At 39.9% G+C, this 12,081-nt stretch overlaps 1 pseudogene across 1 annotated transcript in view; it reads left to right on the forward strand.

Moving 5' to 3' along the window:
* The first annotated feature begins 929 nt into the window (after window positions 1-929).
* Window positions 930-12,081, forward strand: part of LOC149140540 (transcription initiation factor TFIID subunit 14b-like) — a 59,798-nt pseudogene continuing 48,646 nt past the window's right edge. The window contains exons 1-6 of the transcript XR_016265025.1: window positions 930-1,428; window positions 1,535-1,659; window positions 1,954-2,042; window positions 2,366-2,587; window positions 2,709-2,899; window positions 3,034-3,176. The product of XR_016265025.1 is annotated as a transcription initiation factor TFIID subunit 14b-like (transcript). The remainder of the gene's footprint in view (window positions 1,429-1,534; window positions 1,660-1,953; window positions 2,043-2,365; window positions 2,588-2,708; window positions 2,900-3,033; window positions 3,177-12,081) is intronic.

Here is a 12,081-nt window from a genome sequence, read left to right on the forward strand (position 1 = left end):
ATCTCTTTATCCCTTCAAATTTAATCACGTTTGGCTTAAGGATAAGTCCTTCATTAGGCTAGTTAGGACTAGCTAGCAAAATCTCGGAGAGCCTAACTATCCTTCTAATATGGGCAATCTTTCTTTTAAGTTGAACGAGTTAAAGAAGTTAGTTATCATATGGGAAAAAGAGAAGAAGAAAGCTTTGAACATAGAACATGAATCCATTAATCAGGAGTACAAACACTTCAACCTTTCTCTCTTTAAAAGTTCCTTCCCAATTGAAATCAAAAGCCATCTCTGTAACCTTATGTCGAGAAAACTTAAAATCTCAAGGTTAAAAGAAGAATATTGAAGGATAAAAATAAGGGCAATTGGACTTCCAATGGAGATGGAAATCCAAAATTCTTCCACATATATGCTAGTTTACCTTTATATTTGGAACATTCATGATGTTAATGGAAATGTTGTTTCCTCCCGAGATGACCTTAAGAGGGAAGTTTTGTCCCACTTCTCCTCATTTCAAGTAACTTGCAATAAATAATTTACTAGATCAAATGCAAGTCATTCAAAATTTCCCTCGTTTTTTGGGGAGGTCTCTCTAGAAGAATTAGAGAATACTCTAAAAAGTTGTGTTAAAAATAAAAATCCTGGGCCTGATGTGTGATTGGCCGAATTCTTCTCTCATGTCTTTGATTTAATTGGAGGAGACCTATTAAAAGTTACGGAGAAATCTAGAATTAAGGACAAGGTAAGTAGAGTTTTCAATGCCTCCTATTTAGCCCTCATTGCGATAGAAAACTTAAAAATAACATGTCTGAAAATTTTATTTACTAACTCCATTTATTGTAGTTCTAATTGTGATTCACCAACCATCTTCACCAAGTTCCACCATTTTTATCAATTCTCAATAGAACTTTACACTTTGAATTCCTTAATTTCTTTATACGTTTACGAGGGATGCCCCCTTTAGAATTCTAAATTTATTTCAAGCAACACCATTTACTGTTTCTAATTGTGCTTCACCACCACATCTTCACCAAGTCCATCATTTTGATCCTGTCTCAATAAAGCTTTACACACACAGTATTTGGTGTCTTTGCAGGTTTATGGGGGCGCTCAATAAAGCTTTACACACGCAGTATTTGGTGTCTTTGCAGGTTTATGGGGGGCGCCAACATTCAGATTTCCCGTATCATTGATATGCTTTAGCTCGGGCTTTAGATCTGTTCCTGATCCCCATTGTTCGATTGAATAAGTTTTAAAGACCACTGTCGAATTAGGGTTTGTATGCACCAAGGTGGTTTCCGTGTTTAGAGGCGAGAGCTTTCGAGTATCTTGGATACACTGGGAGGTTTGCACGATCGAATTGAACCATAACGGCCGGTGTCAGTAATCCTGGGTTCAATCTATCTGTGTCATCAGCCCTGGCATTCAATTCTCCATCTGGTAATGCGCCATCTAACCACAAACCTTCCCCTCTATAGTGTGTGAGTAACGCTGGTAGATTTGACATGCCAGGCCTGGCGTAACAGATGGTGATGTTGTGTTGCAGGGCATTTCAGGGCCAGAAAAACTGAATCGTTGGCAGGCGTTATGGGAAAGAAGAACAGCGGAGATCAGTCGGATAGGATTCAGCGTGCGAAGACAGCAAGGGTTACAGACGATCATGAAAAAAAGGTTTCTCTTTGTACATTCTATTATCAATCTTCTTTGAATAGGGATTATATGTCCACCTATTCTCTTTCGGTGATGTCTTTTTTGGTTGGTGTTATATCTTCTGGTTTTCGAATGCCGTACGTATATGTTGGGGCCTTTCCTGTCATTGCATTGTCATTGGTCAATGGACATGTTCTATTTATCCCATGGCAGGAAGAAAAAAAGAAACACAAAAACCTGGATGAAAAAATAATAAACAGCAAAAAACCTAACTCAAGCCACATTAATTGTTCCATTGCTTGCCCAAATTTGCAGAACCAAATAAGAAGGGTGAAGGATGTGGAGATGACCCTGCCTGTAGTCTATGGAACAATATCTTTCTGGCTGGGGAAAAAGGCAGACGAGTGAGTGCTTCCTTTGTCAGTTTTTTTTGGGTAACCCTTTTGTTGTGGACTGCCATCTCGGTATCTCGATCTTCGAAAAATCTTTTAACATTGTTGGCGAAATTGGCACCATGGTTTGAAGTTTGAGGGTCCTCTCTATCTTGTAGCGTGTCGTTGTTATCTGTTTAATGTATTGCCAGTTATTACGAGAGTCCATATGATGGGATCTTGTTCCACATTAATAATTACTCACTGCTCTAGACTCTACTCTCTACTGCTACAATGATAATGGAAATATATTGATTACATGATTTGATAGATTGTGTATTCCTTCTATTTCTAAGGTACCACTCACATAGATGGACTGTATATATTCGCGGGGCAACGAATGAGGATATTGGGGTAGCGATTAAAAGAGTTGTTTTTCAATTGCACCCTAGCTTCAACAATCCAACAAGAGTTGTGGAATCTGCTCCATTTGAGCTGTCTGAAACTGGGTGGGGTGAATTTGAGATAAGCATCACTATCTTTTTCCACGGCGACGTAGCAGAGAAACCACTGGATCTGTAAGCTAATTCTGTCTATCTTGTGATTGGCAGACGTGCATTCTTTTTATATGTCACAAATAGCACCTTAGAAAATTCCTCTTTCCTCTTTATTTTTCATTGAAGTGTTCTCTCTAAGCAGATTTCATCATCTAAAATTGTATCCTGAGGATGAATCTGGACCTCAGTCAATAAAGAAGCCAGTAGTTGTTGAGTCTTATGATGAGATTGTCTTTGCGGAGCCTTCGGAAGCTTTCTATTTACGTGCTCGTAATCACCCAGCTGTTGTCACAACTGGAACACCGACTGGCTTGAGCTTACCACCCCCTTCAGGTTGGTCTGTATATTTATTTTGTTGAGAACTAAAGCTGATATAATTTAACAATTTCTACTGGAAACTGAACTGCTACAGGCACAAATTTGAAATTTGCTAGCATTAAAAGATGTTTTTTGTTCTCATTGACAAGCTATGAGATCTGATAGCAGGGACCACCAATGAAATTTTGGTGAGAAGAAAAGAGGGGATACGAAGGACCATCCTTTAAATCAGTGGTTTTTGAGACATTCTGAAGCAGATGAACTGGCACAGTTAACGGCAGCGCGTCAACAGGTAAGTAAAGCATAAGCAAAATTACCAGTTTTCTGAAAGTTAACTGTTGGATGCGATTTGATATGGAGTGACCAATATAACTTACTTGTATGCATACATAGGAGGTGACATCCCTAAATCAACAGTGCTTCCTAGATTACTCGGTGAAAACTTGTGTTTATGTAAAAATCACATCTTGTGAAGATGCATGACCAGTGCACTACTCCTCTTAATTATTTTTCTGAAGCACTTATGCTTTCCCCCTTTTTTTTGAATTTTGTGAGAATTAAGCTCAAGAAAAAAAATGACTGTGTAAATGTACTGTTGTTTCGTAAGGTCTTTCGGGAGATTGGGATTTAGTGATTGGTAGTGTGCTATTCTGAATCTCTCGTGATCTAGGCCATTTATCATTTTATCTCATACAAAGTTTGTTAGAGCTTGGGAAACAATTGGTAGTTACTTTCCTTGTATTAAAAGGAAAACCAAGATAACCTGCTTATGTGGGTGTTTATATAAGAAAATTACTTGTCCGTGAAACTGCAGACCATTTTACTTTACTATTTTCCGAAGACCTTATGATTACTACATGTCCTTAACAGCCCAAGCCTTTGAGCAGGGTCTTACTTTTCTGTGTCAGCTAATTGCACTGCCTTGAACTGGTTGGGGCCAACAAAGTTGTCTGAAGTACGCTAGTTACTTTATCTCAACCTGATTGTGCCCAGCAGGGGTATTTTGCTTATGAGTGAGCCGAAGCTCTATTTCAGATGACTTCTCCAGATTTTGGGTCACATTAGATGAGGATTCCTACTGCTGAGTGGTGAATTCATGCCCTGTCAATATTTTCTGAGACATGAAGAAGATAAGTATCGAGGATACATGTGTCCTCTTGTAACCATCTTAATGAATGGTTTGAATCTTTGATAAAAGTACTTTTTCATCTTTAACCTGCATGCTTTAATCATTATGGCTTTATTTCTCAATTTCTTGTGTTTAGATTCAGTTTGAGATACATCTTCTAGGTACAGTTTGAGATATATCTTCTAGGTACAGAACATTTACAAATATCATGACTACAGCTTCCCAGTGTATGCTTGCATATGGGTGCATGCATTTATTGCAGAAGCAGATTGTAAATGTACAGGTTGCTATCCTCTCCTGAAGCACACAATGCTAGTAAATATCTGGGATCATTGACTGTGGTACAGGCTTCTGTCCAAGTTGATACTTCAAATGCTAGTGCATTTTGATTGACAAAAGCCTATATGCTGAATAAAGACAAGCACATTGAAATGCTGGTGTATGTACACTAATTGAGAGAAGTGAGGTATACTCAACGACCCAGTGGAAGAGATGTGCCACATGTCTATCTGTGTCACATGTATAAACTAAAATGGAATAAAACTTGACATTTGACCTTTAATATTAGAATGGAATAAAACTAGACATCCAATCTCTATTGTGAAAAAAAACCAGAGTTAAAAGAATAAATTAGGTCAAAAAGATATCATAAAAATAAATGAAGGCTGGCCGAGATAGGAAAAGGAAGGCCACAGCCTGTTCTGAGGCTAGGCCACAGGTCTAGAGGGGACCGAGAAGCCTCAGAAGTTGAGCAGAGAAGGCCAAGAAGCCTCAGAAGTTGAGTAGAGACGGCCAAGCTACCTCAGGCCTGTGGAGAGGGCAAGAAGGCAGAGAAAGTGACTACTGTCAGTGAATGAGGGCTGCTGTTTGGCTGGTCTAGCCCTAGGAAGCTCCCAGATTGACTTGAAAGTATCAGATTGTATTTTTGCTGAACTGAACAATTTCTCCTAAGAGAGGGTTGCTGGGTTTTTCCCAAGGTTGGGTTTTCCCATTGTAAATTTGTGTTTCTTTTGTTGTTGGCTGTCTCTTTATGATCCCCTTGTCATTATTGCATTACTGTTGAGATTTTCCATGTATAATAGGCTATAGCTTAATGATATATGTGACATAAGACAACTTGATTAAGAAATCATTGGAAAGTAATTATTATATTAGAAAATCAATATTTCTCTTAAGAAAATTCAACATGGTATCAGAGCCAGGCTAAAGAGCAGCCATTGAAAAATCAGCAGTCTAGAAGGTTTCCATGGAGTATGAAGGTGTTTGTTCATACATTGGAAGGAGCATTAGTTTATACAAGGGTTGCATTGCCTCAAGTGAGGGATTTGAAAGGGTATTTGTGAAGAAATGGGGTAATCAAGGATCCAATCTCTCGAAAAGGTCATGTGATGGAGACCACAATAACAGAATGGTCAGTGCAAAAGAGCAACACTTGGATGACGGCTCCCACGAGTTGGAACAACAACATCAGACTTTTCCATGCGAAATATCTAGAGCTGTTCTTTATACAGAGATTGGATGCTCCTTATTTCATCAGCTGCTATGTGCCACTTTTGAAGATGATGAATAGGACTGCCGTAAAATAGATACAACTAGCCATTCTTCAGAGTCATCACCAGAAGGCGCTCTTGATGCAAACAACCCTTCAGTATCTATTGAAAATCCCTGTCTGATATACAGCTCTATTCATGACAGCAATATGGATGACATTGATTCCAATGAAACAATGATATAAGAGAGCATAGCACCGAAGATGATCCTGGCGACCCCACTCTGATACTTGTTGCTGTCAAGAATCTGACAGGAAGGAGAATGTGGGCAGCCCTGTTATGAGTCTATGACACAACAGTGGAGAAGTATGGATTAGACAGAAGACCTGTATCACATCATGAAGATGTCTGCATTTGCAGCATTCACACTGCCTCTGAAATTGATCATGCAGAGCCAGCCAAAGATGGTGATGCCTTGGGCCATGCTTTGGAAGAATATAGACTTTAGCATTTTCATTGTGTATCTGACCATACAAAACAAGTTCGTATCCTTGAAAATGAGGACTCTTCAGACACTGAACTGTCAATAATTTCCAGCTGCAAGAAGACAGAATGCCATGGAACATATGAATTTGGTGGATTCATCATGGCTGGCCCAGCAAGATTTTTTTTCTTTGTATGCTATATGAGGTTGAGCTTTTGGCGTGGCTGGATAACTCGAGGACGAAGAAACCCTAGCTCATATAACTCATGCAAGGAAGGAAAGGAAAGGAAAGCAACATACATTAGTAGCTGATGACGAGGATGAGCATTGGCATTTCTAGCTTGATGAGATTGCAGATGGATTCCAATAATTTTTGCAAGAAGACAAGGATCAAGAGGGAGTTGACAATTCCTTGCAGTCCTTAGATCAAAAGATAAGTGCTTCATATCCTTCTTCCTTGAGTATTATTACTTTATTTTTGTCAGCGTCTTGTCTTTGTATCTTTTTTTTTTGCTTGGTTATAATCGTTTCTTCCATAGCCTCCTTATGAGGTTTGCAAGTACATCATGAAGGCCACCAAGGAAATGATTCTGGTAACAGATGGAAGCATCGGGAAGAATGAAGCCACGTTTGTGACAAGAGGATTCTCCCAGGATTGGGCATAAACTCAGCAAGAGTGATTTGTGTTCAAGAGGGAGAAATTGTACAGACATCTAGAACCGTGAGATGACCGGAAGAGCTACTAGTTTAGAGGAGTAGAAAATTAGGTAGATTGGAAGGATGCAACCTACTGGAGATCCAAAGGTCTCTCATGATGATGAGGAGCAGAAGGCTTCCAAAGATGTGGGTTCAGGTCCTTCTGTATTTATTGAACATCCTTTAGATCATCAGGAAGAGCCAAAAGGGCCCATTGAGCCAGTGGACCCACCTAGGGTCGTTGTTCCAAAATCCAAGAAGAGGCCAACATGGCTTCAAAGTACATTGTGGGATGCAGAGAAACATGTAGCTCTTCGTAGCACTTTTAGCGAAAGCAAACATCCTAAGAACTACTAAGGATATGTAGCACCGATGAGTCACATCATTAATTCCAAGCCATTCAACTATGAGGAGGCAGCATGATGCCATGATGGAGGAATATCAATGCATCATGAAGAATGATGTGTGAAAATTGTGCGGAGACCTAAGGGGAAGTCAATGGTGACTTCCAAGTGGATCTACAAGATCAAGCATGCTGTAGATGGCAACATACAAAAGTAAAAAGCAAGATTCGTGGCAAGAGGTTTCTCCCAGAAAGGAGAGGACTATGAAGATACATTTGCTCCTGTTGCCAGATTAAAGAAGGCTTTGTATGGACTCAAGTAGGCACCTCGGGCTTGGTATTCTTGAATTGATGGATACCTAATGAGTCTTGGTTTCACCAAGAGTGATGCAAATTCCAATCTTTACTACAAGGTTGTGAAAGGTGAGCCTGTGATCTTGTTGTTATATGTTGATGACTTATTTATGACAGGTTCATAATCTCATTGATTAATGTAAGAGGGAGTTGGCCTCTAAGTTCGAGATGAATGATCTAAATTTGATGCATTACATTTTGGGATTAGAAGTTTGGCAAAAGCCGGGTGAGATCTTCCTTGGTCAAGGGAAGCATATTATTACAATCCTTCAGAGATTTGGGATGATGGATTGTCCATGGCGACTCCCATAGTGACCAATCTGAAGAAGATGAGAGATTTTGATTCAGATTTGGTGGATTCCTCTATGTATTGATGATTTTTCGGATCCTTGATGTATCTGGTAAATAACAAACCTGATATTTGCTTTGCAGTGAATACTCCGAGCTAGTTCCTAGTGGAGCCGAGGCATGTACATTGGATTGCAACAAAACATGTGTTGAGATATTTGCAGGGTAATAGTCAGTTATGGTTTGAGATATGTCTTAACTGGTGAAGTACAACTGCAAGGATACACAAATTTTGATTGGGCAGGAAGTGCGAAAGACATGACTAGTACATCAGGATGTTGCGTCAGTTTGGGTCCTGTTATGATATCTTGGATAAGTAGGAAGAAGACATTTTTCTCACTTAACACTGCAGAAATTGAGTGTATTGCAGCTAGTTTGGCAAGTTGTGAAGTAGTATGGCTTTCGAAGCTACTACTTGTAGGATTGTTTGATCAAGCGCTGGAGACGACTGTGATACATTGTGACAATCCAAGCTGTGTGAAGCTTTCGTAAAATCCAGTTTTTCCATGATAGGTTGAAGCACATTGAGACAAAGTACCACTACATCTGAGACATGGTATAGAAGGGAGCAGTGAGGCTCCACTACATTTCTACGGACGAGCAGGTTACTGACATTCTCACAAAGCCTATGTCTTAGATGAAGTTTGTTTACTTCAGGGACAAGCTAGTCTAATCTCAAAACATTAAGGAGTTGTCTTCTTGAAAACAAAGCTGCTTGGAAGCGGGAGCGGTGAGCGACAATTTTTAGAAGCTTCCGAGTTGGGAGCGAATTTTATATAATATATATTTTTATATATTTTGTTTCATATATGTCAACAAAAGCATGTAGAATGATGAAATAGATATAAAAAAGCATAAAAAGCATGAACTATGCTTCTTGAGAAGAGACCAACCCTTTACTCTTCGGAAACATTGTAGATTAACACAAAATAGGAACCAAATCTACTCTTATCCATTGCAACAATTCATAGTCCACTCTCCATTATGCTCAATTCGAAGGAATCGGTGCCCATGACTCCAGGCTTGATCTACTCGAAGGAAATTTTGATCTCAATGTGTATGTTAGTGGAGAAATTATCATTGATTTGGGAACAATCATAATAATGCAAACAATACCCTTAAGAGAGTCATTCAACAAAATATTAAGCTCCAACAAGCACCTTGTGAGTCTTGCGCTTCTGGGACTTCATAAGTATTGGTATAGTTTCTAGGATGCAGTAAGTGGCAGAGAGAATATTCCCAGTTGGGAAAGGTTATGTTGTGATTACATTCAAGAAGAAATCTGGAGAGGGACGAGAGCAATGTTTTACAACTCCGACTCCGACTCCGACTCGGCCGAGGATCGACTCCGACTCGGTAATGACTCGGCCGGCTCGATTTCAATGACTCGGTCGTTGTAAAAAATACATTAAATATTTATTTTTTTTATAAAAAAACATAATTTTAAATATTTTAAACATAATTTTAAAGATTTTCATTCATGTTTCCAAACACACAGCATTATAATATAGATGGAAGACAACATATGATCAAAGTAGGCTCATGAACCAATCCATTATATCAAAATGGTACCCAATGGCAATACATAGTCAACTGTCATACATGATCAAAGACTCAAAACAAAATACAAATAACCAAGGAGGCTAGAAATGGCCTCTACAACAAAAGTAAACTGTGATGGTGACCAGACTCCAATACTAGTACTACTGGCTAGTAGCTACTGCCAGAGGAGCCAAGATCATCTCGACCAATCTCTGGATCATCATCATCAGAGTCAGACAAGGGCCCCATGCCTCCTCCTCATCATCATCGTCTCCAACTGCAACTGTAGAAGTGGTGCCAGTACCACTAGCAGGCTGTGCAGCAGATGCAAGCTGAGATAGAGTAGATATGCGGCTGCGCTTCTGTCGTGGCTGAGCAGAGGAAGCACCTACAACTGGAGTCCTACTCCTTGCTGGCTGTGAGACTGAGGCTGGTGGATCGGGATCTGCATTCAACTGAACAGGCTGAAGTTGATGTTCCAGTTCAAGTTCATCAAGATCCTCATCAGGATCAAACTCTGGTGCACGACTCTCCACTACCCAATCTGATGTTGGATCAATGTCTTCCAACACAATGGGATCTGAATCAGGTCTTTTGTTCAACAATTGGTTCCGTCTGAGCCGAAGGTTGTATTGGACAAAAACTAGATCATTCAACCGTTTTTGCTCCAAACGGTTTCTCTTCTTTGTGTGAATCTTCTCAAAGACAGACCAATTGCGCTCACACCCAGATGCACTGTAAGTTTGACTCAAAATACGAATTGCAAACTTTTGCAATTGAGGGCACTGGCCACCAAAGGCCTCCCACCATTGTGCTGCAAAAAACATAGGAGTGTAATGAATTATGAGTTAGATGAAGGCTGAAGCTCAACAAAATTACAAATTATATCTAACTTTCAAATTATAAATGATTTAACAAACTTTAGTCTTTAATAAAAAAAAAGTAAAACTGTAAAACCATTAAGAAATTGAAAATTGAAATTTTTGTTTACCTGGCTCATCTGCTTCTCTTGCAATCTTTGCTAGGTTCTTCCCAAAGGTACCTGTTGCATTGCTGAAGGCTGTGACCTGTTGATGTATCTGCAGCTGATCAGACTCCGATGGGATCATGCGTTCAATGCAATCAACCAGTCCATCTCTGACCTCCCCCCTCAAAGCTCCTGACTCCTTAGCTTTACAATGATACCGTGGGTTCAAAAAATACCCAGCTGCATGTATAGGGCGATGGAGTTGATTGTTCCATCTTTCATCAATGATTGCCCAAATGGGCCCATACTTTGCCACTCTATCCTTGTATGCTGTCTTTATTTGCTCCTTTGCTTGATCCATAGCCTCATAAATGAAGCCCATAGCCAACCTTTCCCCATCCACCAACCGCAACACCTTAACTAGTGGCTCAGCAAGCTTCACAATCTCTGCTGCCTTTCTCCAAAAAGTTTCATCATGGACTTTCCTTTTCAATTCTCTGCCTTCTGGTTTGTTAGACCAATTGCTTTGATTCCATTCATCATTGGAAAACATCTTTTGCAAGTTTCTATGTTGGGAAAGCATAGATTGCAATGTCAAAAAATGTGTAGCAAATCTAGTGATGGCAGCCCTAATAATATCCTTGCCTCCAGTGTGTTTCCTCATGAGACTCAAAACCAGTGTATGATTGTAGATAAATTTTGTTATGCTTTTGGCATTATCTACAGTGTTTCTGACCCAATCTAATTTTCCAATATCCTCAAGCATGAGGTCTATGCAATGTGCAGCGCATGGGGTCCAAAAGATGGTCTTGTGTTTTTCCTCTAACAATTTACCAGCAAGAACATAGTTAGAGGCATTGTCTGTGATGATTTGAACAACATTAGCCACCCCCACATCCTCAATAACCTCATCCAATAGCTGAAACAACAAGTGGCCATCTTTTACCTTATCAGATGCATCTAACTGATTTTAAAAACATGGTTCCCTGTGGGCAGAAGACAAGAAAGTTTATGATGGTACGGTTTCTTTGATCATTCCATCCATCTGACATGATGGTACACCCTGTTCTTGCCCGTGAGTCCCTGAACTCTTGCAAATACTCATTAATGGATTGAATTTCTTTCTGCAAACGAAACCCCCTTAGCTCTTGCATAGTAGGGCCTTTGAAGCCTTTTCCAGCAGCATGTATGGCATCAAACATAGGCTCATAATATGGTGAACGAGCAGCATTAAAGGGGATATCAGCATCATACCACCATCTAGCTATGTAGTCACAAGCAGTCTCCCTCAATTCTTTCTTCCAATGGTCATCTAAAGTGGGCTGAATTTGACCTTTACTAGCTTCAGGACCATGTGCATCTGATGGAGAGGAGGGAGTGAAATAACTTTTGATAGTCACATCACCCTTCATTCTACCCTTTCCCTTATCTTGAACAGAACCAAAAGAGGGAGGAACATAACGGAAAGGGTTGGATGCCTCAGTTTGAGGGATAGAGGAAGAACCCTCAATTTCATAGTGGGGGTTGGTAGCCATCATTCTTTGTATCTCCCTCTTCCTCCCAATTTCAGCCTGTATCTCTTGTTGCCTAGCCTTATCTTCTTTAAATTTTTCAAAGCTGGCCAACAAATTCTTTCTAATCTCCTCAATTTCATCAGAGGGACATGCGGTAATTTGGCCTTTAATCCCTGCCAAGTGTTGTTTCAGCCTATGAATCCCCCCAGGACCTTCCTTAATTTTCCTATGGCAAAACTTGCAATGCATCTGACTATCAACCATTTCAACATATGCCCAAGCAGGATCTTTTGCTCTAGGTGCCATTTTTTGACTAGGAAAACAATCTGA

Source organism: Pinus tabuliformis, chromosome X (assembly GCF_031772625.1).
Source record: "Pinus tabuliformis cultivar Carrire ecotype Pingquan chromosome X, CPIR1, whole genome shotgun sequence".
NCBI lineage: Eukaryota > Viridiplantae > Streptophyta > Pinopsida > Pinales > Pinaceae > Pinus > Pinus tabuliformis.